This window comes from Carassius gibelio, chromosome A5 (genome assembly GCF_023724105.1).
Source record: "Carassius gibelio isolate Cgi1373 ecotype wild population from Czech Republic chromosome A5, carGib1.2-hapl.c, whole genome shotgun sequence".
NCBI lineage: Eukaryota > Metazoa > Chordata > Actinopteri > Cypriniformes > Cyprinidae > Carassius > Carassius gibelio.
Genome location: NC_068375.1, coordinates 30,372,358 through 30,384,486, shown reverse-complemented (window position 1 = coordinate 30,384,486; position 12,129 = coordinate 30,372,358).

The window sequence follows — 12,129 nt, the reverse complement described above, 5'->3', positions numbered from 1 at the left end:
AAAGAAAATGCAAAATTTACTTTCATCAGAGAACGTAACTGTGGACCACTCAGCAGCAGTCCAGTACTTTTTCTCTTTAGATGCTTCTGATGCTGTCTGTTGTTCAAGAGTGGCTTCAAACAAGGAATCCAAAAGCTGAAAGCCATGTCTTGCGTATGTCTCTGCGTAGTGGTTCTTGAAGCACTGACTCCAGCTACATTCCACTCTTTGTGAATCTCCCCCACATTTTTGAATGGGTCTTGTTTCACAGTGCTCTCCTTATTGCTTGTACACTTTTTTTCTACCACATCTTTTCCTTCCCTTCGCCTCTCTATTAATGTGCTTGGACACAGAGCTCTGTGAACAGCCAGCCTCTTTTGTAATGACCTTTTGTGTCTTGCCCTCCTTGTGCAAGGTGTCAATTGTCGTCTTTTGGACAACTGTCAAGTCAGCAGTCTTCCCCATGATTGTGTAGCCTACAGAACTAGACTGAAAGACCATTTAAATGCATTTGCAGGTGTTTTGAGTTAATAAGCTGATTAGAATGTGCACCAGGTGTCTTCAATATTAAACCTTTTCACAATATTCTAATTTTCTGAGATACTGAATTTGGGATTTTCCTTAGTTGTCAGTTATAATCATCAAAATTAAAAGAAATAAAAAATTTAAATATATCAGTCTGTGTAATGAATGAATATAATGTACAAGTTTCACTTTTTGAATGGAATTAGTGAAATAAATCAACTTTTTGATGATATTCTAATTACATGACCAGCACCTGTATATACACTGAACTGACTACACTGAACACTTTTGTTTTTGACCCCATTTTCATGAGCAGAACTCAAAGATCTAACACTTTTTTTAATCTACACAAAAGGCATATTTCTTTCAAATATTTTTCACAAATCTGTCTAAATCTGTGTTAGTGAGCACTTCTCCTTTGCCGAGATAATCCATCCACCTCACAGGTGTAGCATATCAAGATGCTGATTAGACAACATGATAGTTGCAAATATGTGCCTTAGGCTGGCCACAATAAAAGGCCACTCTAAAATGTGCAGTTTTATCACACAGCAAATTGCCACAGATGTCGCAAGTTTTGAGGGAGCATGCAATTGGCATGCTGACAGCAGGAATGTCCACCAGAGCTGTTGCCCGTGAATTTAACATTCATTTCTCTACCATAAGCCATCTCCAAGGCTTTTAAGATAATTTAGCAGTTCATCCAACTGGCCTCATAACCACAGACCATGTGTAACCACACCAGCACAGGACCACCACATCCAGCATCTTCCCCTCCAAGATCGTCTGAGATCAGCCACCCGGACAGCTGCTGCAACAAGCAGTTTGAATAACCAAAGAATTTCTGCACAAACTGTCAGAAACCATCTCAGTGAAGCCATCTGCATGCTTGTCATCCTCATGGGGACTCAACCTGCAGTTCATTGTCGTATCTGACTTGAATGGGCACATGTTCCAGTTCCTGCCAATATCCAGCAACTTCGCACAGCCATTAAAGAGGAGTGGACCAACATTCCACAGAATGAACTGAACTAAAATTAACTTAAACATTAACTGAAATGAAATAATATGTGCATGTGTGTGTCTGTGTGTGTGTGTGTGTGTGTGTGTGTGTGTGTTTGTGTGTGTGTGTGTGCTCTTGCTTTTGTGACATATCAGGACACAACTCTGTATAATGACATGGGTATGACACAGGTATTGCAAGGAGAGGGTGACTTATGAGGACATAACCCATGTCCCCATTTTTCAAAACAGTTATAAATCATACAGAATGAGTTTTTTTTTTGAGAAAGTAAAAATGTACAAAGTTTCCTGTGAGGGTTAGTGTAGGGTTGGTGAAGGGCGATAGAATATACAGTTTCTACAGTATAAAAACCATTACACCTATGGGATGTCCCCACTTTTTACAAAAACAAACATGTTTGTGTGTAAAAACTAAACTCATTTTATTTCAGCTTGGCAACATTTCATTTAGATTTCATTAACTTTAATTTTATGTTTAAAAAAAACGAATAAAAATGAATAAAAACTATACAAAATAATTAAAAGTTTAAAATGTATTTATTATTTTGGCTTAAAAAGAAAATATAAAACAATAAAATCCAAAATATTAATAAATATGTTAGTATTTAAATCATACTAACACTGCTGTTAGCTAAAGAAATGTATTAAAGGAACGTATTAATGCATATGCATATCAAAAAAACAGACACACCACATGCATCAGAAGCCCTAGAGAGTTATCTGTCCTATATTCGGGCAAGTGGAAAGTTCATTCATTCTGCATAATGATTGAGAGTTGTGAACAAATTGAACTGCACTGCTGGTTACATGCAAACTCTTGTGAGCTCACTTGCTCTCTCACTCTATGATCAGCTCATTCTAGTGATGTACCTGTTTGTCATTTACAACCAAAAAACAATATGCTCAATATTAGAAATTTTCAGATTCAGATTTTTTTTTTAACTATGTTTGAGCATATGATTGTATGGCAGCAGAAGCTGTTAAATCTTGGACATTTTTTTTTTTTATTCTATCTGAACTAATTTTTTATTTATTCATTTATTTTTGCAGGTGTGTTTAAAGGTGTGCCTGTCCAAATATGCAAGTTTTAAATTCATTCAATATAAATAAAACCGGTGTGTGTGTGTATTCAGTGCTCAACACAGCTGTCACATTGATCTCACCATAATGAATATGCAGGAAGTGATGCGTTATTAAATGTGGCTAGTGGCATCAGCTGGTGGGCAGTCATCCAATAAGACACAAGAACAGCATTTTGCAAACAAGTGAGGATAAGGCAGTTCTTAGAGATGTGTCAGTGCAGATTAGGAATATAATGTGTGGAAGTGAATACAATGCCAAAAGACAGCTTTGATGGTCATGCTGAAAGAAAAGTAATCAAATCACATCATCAAATTTTAGCATGTATTTGATCGTTATCGTTTTCTAGTGAAACAGCAGCTCATGTTGTCTTATTCTAACTAGACCAATCGGCTACACAAGCTCCTATGGGGATTTTAAGTGTTTTCAGGAGTAAACAGCTTTTCTCTATTTCAATTTCCAAGAAGGCACTTGGCCTCAAACTGTCACTTTAAAGATCAAATGAAATCAAAATTGGACATTTGTGGCTTTTAGTCCATGTCTGTAAGTATTTAGGCCATACATATGCTACTGTACTCCTAAAAGCGGACTAAATGAACTTCAAAATGTACAGTTTTCCTTCTATATGGGAAAAAACAAACAAAACATTGATGTTGTTCTCAATGTTCCATGAACATGAAATAAAAAAAAAAACAGCCATGCAGGTCTAAAGACAGCTTCACCGAATGAAAGTGAATGACGCTATCCCAGTGCCTTCACAAGTGTATGAATTATATCAGCAATCTGAGATTTAGCCACAACGCTCCTTCCAAATTTTGTTACTTTTTGTCACTTTATTAAGAAAGTCTATGCCAGTTTACATCAGTCACTCTGTAAGCCTGCCTAAAAAAACAGACAGTTTCGTATTTCTCTAGACACTTTCTCTCGCTCTCGCTCCATTCCCTTCACAACTCTGTTCCAGTCTTCGAGTTGGCGGAAAAGAAAAAGAAAAAATGGTCACATTTTGTCTTATTAGGTACTTCTTGTTATTTAATTGTTATAGAAATATCACAATATAAATCGTGCTGTTGGTCTGAATATAAGCTCATTCAAGTACAACAGCATGATTGTGAATCTGTTGTTGCTGATGTGTAAAGATATTTCAGTAAAATGATTCAAATCTGCATGGTTAAACGAATATGGTTATAATCTAGTTTTGAATGCCTTTCAAGCCTTAGTGACCATTTTTTTAGTAATAGAATGATGCTAAACACTAGCAAAAAAGTAGTTAGTCTGAACTCTATTTGTTAGAATATAGTTATAGGCTTTTCAAATATTTGTCTGAAATAATGCTGACCAGTGAGAAACTGGAGGAGAATTACTGAAGTGATGAAGGTTATTTTACACAACGCAATGACCATGAGCCACCTTGAGTGAATACACACAAACCACCAGGATCAAGCTGTAAATGATCTGAGTGTTGATTAAATTTGTGCGTGCCTTCACACCACTCGATCACACTGGACATTCTGTAATAGAAACCCATGGTTGGCTAAGCACACAAACCCACACACCCAGTAACACAGCCTCAGTAGACATCACTCCTCCTTTTTCCCCCATTTCTTCTTCATCATTTATTCTCCGCATTTTTTTTTTCCAGGAAGAAATACTTCAGTGCCGACCCACTCACACACAGACTCACACACACACACACACACATAAATGTGGTTAAAGTGTATCGTGGAATGTACCATTTACAATAAACTTAAATATACTTTTATATAATTTTTTATTAAATCTTATCATGTATTTAAATACATGTAATTGCACATTTGCAATGATGAAATTCCAATTTGGTGCATGCAAAATACATAAAACTTAAATGTAATCTTGAATAATTCTATAGTTAAAATAATAATAAAATACTTTATATGTATTAATATGCTTCCGTATGTTAGTCAACACATTAAAATAATGTACTTTAAAGCATTAAAACAACCAAACATACTTTACAGTAAAACATTTCACTTGACATTATTAGATTATTATTCTCTTTTAAATACACTTAAATTGACTTGTTTCATTAATACATAACATTTTTTAAACATACTTTAAGATTTTAAGTACACTACAAGTACACAGTCAATATGATTAAGTATATTGCTTTTTCACAAGGGTAGGATTGAAATCTCATTAATTCAGCATTGATTCAGATTCAGCATTAAAAGCACACTCTGAAATCACACACACAGCTAGATGATCGCTTAAGAACCAGAGAGCTCACTGCTGCAGAGAAAGTGTTATCACAGGCGAGGTTTATCTATGAGGTTCAAATTGTATTGCCGCTGCAAACAGGCAGTAAATTCAATGCTAATATAATGAACAGGCTGAAGCCAGTGATGTTCAAATCAAGATTCTTCATGATTCAGTTCATGAAAACATTCAGCCAGCAGCTGCTTCCTACAAGCTAATACCACTGATCAAATTCTGGAGGTTTATAATTGGCTTCCTCGGGCACAACCCCTGCCTTCATCAGTTTTCTCCACGAGGGTCATTCCAAACGCTGAAAGTCATACATCTACCTGCTATGGTTTCCTCTAAAGCTTCATATGAGACAGATGAATTTAAATACAACTGATGAGTAAAGCTGCTGGGGGCGTGAACACTTGATGACGCTGCGAAAGAGTAGCTACTGTGATGACTGCACTGATGACATCATAGAGAGCAGGAGATCAAACTCTCCCTTTCGGCAAAAGTGCAACAACATAAAGCCTTCCTCTATCACACGCAGGATGTATTAAGGGTTCTAAGATATTAGAGGAAATAAAAGGATCATCCATCATTAAGTTCCCCTCCCAGTGGTCTCTATCATTCCTGCACATTCATCTGTGGGTCCGTCCTCTAAAAGTTCCCCCAGGAAACTGCTCTTCCCGTCCTTGCATGGCTCATGCAAATATGCCCTGTCAGCAGCTCTCACTGTCCATCTGCTAGAGGCCTGAACCCCAACTGCAACGTTCCCAAAGAGAGAGCAAAAAGTATGTGTGGAAGAAAGAGACTGCTGGAAAGTGAGTGTGTTTGTCTAATTATGCCTTACGGTATCTGTACAACTGTCAGACTCAGATACAATGTTCCAGAACATTTTCATGGCTAGATCTACAGTGTTCACATCAAGAACTTGAGAGATTACCGATCAGTTATTTACAGCCAATCATGGCATGAACTGTTTAGTGGGGTCACAAATCTCTCCTCGCTGAGGTTCTGATAGAGCTTCATGGGTCACATCACCCATTACTGATGAACACATTTCCTAGCATTCAGAACTCTGCACAAGGCCAGCTGCAGTTCAGCAAAACGGTTACATGAGCAACGTCACTTCACATTTGAGGGAAATGCAGAGTGCGTGTCTTTAGGGAAAATGAAAAGTTTGACCATAAGACAAAGACTTAACATCACAAATTGGAAGAGAAGTGATGAGTGTTAGGTTCAAAGTTTGGCCGGTTAGAATGACCCTCCTGGTAGACAAAAAGTATCTCTCTGCAGACTCCTGCAGGAATCCTAAAACCTGAAAACAAGTCTGTATTTTTGAACGTTAATGAATTTTACATTTTAATTGACAAATATTGCTGGCTATTACAAGCTTTTTTAAGTCGCTTTGGGTAACTGTGCATGCTATGTGTAAATGAGTTTTTGGGTAAATGCCTGAAATAAGGTCTGTGATAAACGGTACATTTTTTTATCTTTTATTCTACAACGTCAAATACATTAGTATTCCACCCACGTTTTTAAAGCCGCTGCTAACAAGTTGCTAAATGGGACAATAGAGCTTAGACATCAGGAGTTTATCCTTTGGTATCAACTGGATGATGATAAATGGACATTCCATATAAAGAGAAGGGTTGTAAGAAAAGGTGATTTCAGCTGGAAAGGGACAGTCAAAGGTTATGTTATGATGAAAGAGTAAAGAGTTTGTTTTTCCCTCAAAATTTAAGATCTGGACAGCCCCATTAACTTGGGGAAAGTTTTGCTGTGTTCTACCTTGTTTCTTCACATTTACACTAACAGTCGAAATTTTGGGGGCAGGATGAATCTTTTTATTTTATTCAGAAATTAATATTTTTATGAATCAAGAATGCACTAAATTGGTCAAAAGTCAACGTAACACTTAGAATTTTGAAAATATATATGCAGCACAGCTGTTTTCAACACTAATAATAATAATAATAATAAAAAAGAGATGTTTCTTGAGCACCAAATAAGCAGCATATTTCTGAAGAATTGTGTGACACCGAAAACTGGCGAACAAAAAGAAAATTAAGCTTTGCCATTATCAATGGCAGCTTCTCATTTTCCTCATATTCATTGCTCTCAAGGATATGGGATAATTTCCAATAAATCTGAAATACAAACCTAACTGATGTAAAGGCAACAAAAATCTACTTTATTAAATTATTAAACAGAGAATTGACTGGTGTGTTCAGCACTATTTTTTATGTGTGTCAGCACAAGAGGGTGTTTGTGTCACAGTGAAGGCCTGACCCTCCTCCTCCTCCTCCTCATCCTCTTCCTCTGAGACCCTGCAGTGCCCCCAGCAGACCTGAGAGAGAAGCAGAAGGATTGAGGAAAGTCAATTGCAAACGAACATCAAGTAGACATAAAAAAAAAACAAATCAATGAATCAACGAACAAATTATATTATCAAAGATATTACAAAATTATACATATGAATGCATATAATGGGCAAAAAAAGCATCACACTAACAGCTGATTTCATAAGTGAGTGTCAGTGTGTGCTTACTTTCAGGTGTTGAAGGATTGCTGCTCTCAAACTGAGGATGATGCTTTTGTTTCAGGGCTTCAGTTGTCTGAATTGATGATCTTCTCAATCTTTTATATTCATTCATCAAACCCTGTTCCTGAACCAATGCTTGCACACACACAAAACAATAGAAAGTAAAGTACACAGAAAGATCTAAAAAAAATTCAGATTTTTGAGCCAAGCACATTTGAAATAGAACTTGCTAAATGATCATTTGCATCTTTGGTATCTACATGAAGTAGCACAAATCATCAATTTGCATATTTTAAACTGGTTTAAACTGAAATTAATATACTCACACCTGATGTCACTCAGATCAGTTTTTTCCCCCAAACAAAATCAGTTCTGAAATTAGCTGGAAATATTCAGATTTTAAAATTAGAGCTTCAAGTTTGACTACAAATTTTATAGCAACTCAAATCCAGCCTTTTTTGAAAAAAAAAAAAAAATACTAAACAGCACAAAATATTTCAACATTGATAGTAATAAGATATTAGCACCAAATCATCATAATATAACAATTTCTGAAGGATCACAAGAGTAAAGACTGAAGTAATGGCTGCTGATAATTCAGCTCTGGCATCAGGAATAAATTATATTCTAAAATACATTCAAATAGAAATTAAAAAAAATATATATTTATACTGTTTATACTGTGAATACTGTTTATACTACTGCATGTCTAAAAAAAAATTCTAAATTTGTATAAAAATAAATTGTAAAATAAATAAAATAACCATTTTCATACTACAAGCTTTTAAAGTTTTTTTTCTTTTCTTGGTGAGATAGATTGTGTCTTATATCAATAAGGCCACCAAATGAGGAAAAAAATATCATTAATTCAATGCTTTCTACGTAACCCATGAACAAATCATAACAGTATACTTAATTAGTCTTAATGCCGTAAAAAAAGCCAGTCTTTAAAATGTATTCCCATGATTCTGTACCTCTCTGACAATGCTGGCTCTGAAGATCTTGTAGCTTTCTTGGTTCTCCAAAGAGCTCTTTCCTCATTAGCAACCCTGCAGACAAACAACCCATGTATATTAGAAGTAAAAACCCACTTGCTTACAGATGACACTCTCACCTTGTACTGTGTCCAGATGTTTGACAGCAAAGGCGAGTCTCTGGTTCAGCTGACTTACACTGGACTGAACTGCTTCCATCTGACCTGCCTTCATTTCTACGGCTGACATCACCCTGATGATAGAGACACAGAGGAGAAAGATAACACACAAAGAGAGACAGATGTTTATGGATGAGCTGGCTTCAGGGCTTTGGTCAGAGGAACAGTCAGCTTTAATCTAATCATGACAGTCATGTAGGTGTTTACTAACCCGGTTTAATCCAAAGAGATTTACAGAACACTAACAGATTTATGTCCTGGTGATTGTGAGTGCTACCTGTGCACCGTTTCAATGATATCATTCATTGATCCCTTGGTGCTCTTACTGTACTCTTTCAGCTGAGGCACCTGGAAGACCTGTTATGTAATAAACCCTTGTAAACACATTTAAAGCGCTGTGAATTATATAGAGCAAAAAGCTCAATATGAATGACAGAAGAACATCTTGCACCTGTGCAGACTTTATCCATTACCAATAAGAGGAATTTCATTCTAATGGAAGGACCACAAGACCTTAATCTAACAGACCCCACAACCAGACTTGACCCTAACCCGTGTGTATGTGCATACGTGCATGTCTGCGTACCTGTGTGTGTACTTGCTGTACCTCCAAATGAGCTGTTTTGTCCTCTAGTTGGTGCTGAAAGACACTGATTTGTGACTGCAAACACTATACTTGCTGCTGTAGAGAGGAGACAGATATATCATTCATAAAAAAAATATCATGACTAAAAACCATCTACTTTTACTATCCTGATGGTAGAACATAAATAGATGTATAATCTAACATGGAAAACAGACAATTTTTTGATGATTTGATTTTAATAAAAGCAAAAATTGTTCTGACTGAAAATGTATTTTAATGAAGTAATTAAAGTAACTGACATACACTACCATTCAGAAGTTTAGTGAGTTTTTATGCTTTTGAAAGGCGTCTGCTATCATCACCAATGCCTTTTTTTTTTTTTAGAAACATCATGTTATTAAATATTTCAAATTACTCTTTTCTATTTTAATATATTTTAAAATCAAATTTATTTCTATGATGGCAAAGCGGAATTTGCTAGTTCTCAGTATCACATGATCCTTCAGAAATCATTCTGATGTTGATTTTGTGCTTAAGAAATATTTATTTCTAATGTTAAAAAACAATTGTGCTGCTTAATATGTTTGTGAAAACTGTGATATGGATGTTTTTTTTCCAGGATTACCATGTTGCGTGGTCGTGTTTTCTCCATGTGAAGCTCTAAATCTCTAGTCTGCAGTTTAACAAGCAGCATGTCTCCAAACACTCAACATCTGCCCAGCTTTACAGCCAGAATACAACGGGTCAGTCTACACAAATAATAAAGTACCACTATATCTACTTATGAATTCATATCAGTCAAACTGCATTTTGGTCATTTATTTGCAAACGCTACATATGCATGTCTACATATGTGTGATCTTACCTGTTCACCTAGCTCTTTCTCTTGAATGGCCAAAATGCCATTGGCTGCATTCACTCGAACATTCAGCAGCTGGACTGATAGTTACAGTGCTTACTTCTCTTTCTCTAAATCACACACACATATTTGTAAAATAATTACATTCATGCAGTCACAGGAAACATATTAATTCAAAGGACTATAACTGATGCACTGATGGTAATTCAGTGGACTGTGTGTTTACACACCTGTATCTGTCATCTAAGCTCTTCCTCTTCTTTTTTCTCTGTGATGCTGCTGCCAATGTATGTCTGCAGTTTCTGCACACACTCAGACTGTTCCAGCACTGAGCTGTTCAGGACACTGCACAAATACAAATCATGTGACATCACATTAACAGATCTAGAAGCATAAGCAACATTTGTTTTTTTTATACTCACCATCTCTCTCAGATATCACTTCTTGTATTTGCGTTCTCAACGTCAGTCTTCACATTCTGACATTTTAAAGTGGTTGAAAATTAGATTAAAATATATATAATATAGAGCAGGGGTTCTCAACTCTAGCCCTCGAGGTCCACTTTCCTGCAGAGTTTAGCATCAACCCTTGGTTTGATCAAGGTTAGAGCTAAACTCTGCAGGAAAGTGGACCTCAAGGGCCAGAATGGAGAACCCCTGATAAAGACCATTGCACTTCATTTGAGACTGAAGTCATACTGAAATCATACTCTACCATGGCAAACAAAAACTCTTGGTTACAAAAGTATTTTGACATCGTACTGTGAAGTGGAAGAGATTATAAACCGTGCACTATGGAAGATTTTTTGGTTAAAACTTAAAAACAAAATCAATAACTGAGCAAGCATGTAAAAATAATCAGTGTTCAAAACTGTCTTCTTGTCTTCCCATGTCATATAAAACTCATAAAATAATGATTTTGTGGTGGACTTTATTGGACATGTCAGTTTTATGCCATTTATCTACATGTAATGAGCATTTTATTATTACAATAGACCATTTAAAAAGACAACCATCCATTGCTGAAACAGAAACTTTGTTCAGAGACTTGGAAACAAAATATTGCCACTCTGTTGTCAATTATGCCTTACTCTAGTCTATAGTTTTTGTGGTAGTCTTCTCATCTCCTGCTTTGAGTCCTGTAACTCTTTCTCCAAATGTTGACGTTCTAATTCAAACTCTTTTTTTAGGTCTGAAAGCTAGACACACAAATTCAGGCTGCATTTAAAAACTAGCATTTCTGACCCTAAAATACACATTCTACACCTGTTCTGAATGAAGGAATAAAGTGAAAGTGTATTTACCTGGTCTTGGCTCATACAGAGTTCAGCCTTGCAACCCTTCAGCTCAATGTGTAATTCATCTCGCTCTATACACTGTCTGCAAACACACACACACACACACACACACACACACACACACACACATTTTTGCTCACATTCACAGTGAAAGTAACATTTCAGTCAGTGTGAGTGTTTTTTTACCTGTTTATTTGGTTTTGCTGATCTCTGATTTGCATTCTCAAACACTCTACTCTTCCTTCCAGACGCTCAATCTTGCCTCTCATCATTTTCTTGTCTTCTCTTAACCTTTCCATCTCTTGCAGCAAGCCCTTTTGAGGGGCAGTACTGTTGTGTTTGTATACTTGTGGTCAAAGTGCTGATGTAATATTTTCTTGCTCTGGTTTTTGTGATGGACAGGGTCCCATGCTGCTGAAGCAGGCTCTGTCCAATCAAACCCTTCCTCTGTGAATTTAGAAGGGGGCGGAGCTCTGAAGAGAGAAGACTGTGGCAAAGCTTGGGTGGGCGTGGTCTGTGAAGCTGTGGGTCGGTCCAGAGGACCCCCAGTAAACTGAACAGGTTTCATCATAGGAGGAGAGTGGTTACAGACAGATGCTGGAAGACAAACAGGCAGACTGAAATTAATTTAATGAACACAATGAGACCAAAATAAAGGCAAGACCTTCAAATCTCTGAGTGTGTATCCCCTGAACATCTGGATTTCTTTCTTTACACTCACATTCACAACATTACAGATGTCTCACATACGACACAATTTAACAGTACTGCTTGTTATTATTTATTTGTAATATTTTTAATAACACTTTTTAAAAGTACCAATAGTCCATGAAGTCTGAGTTCAAGACATATGAACTGC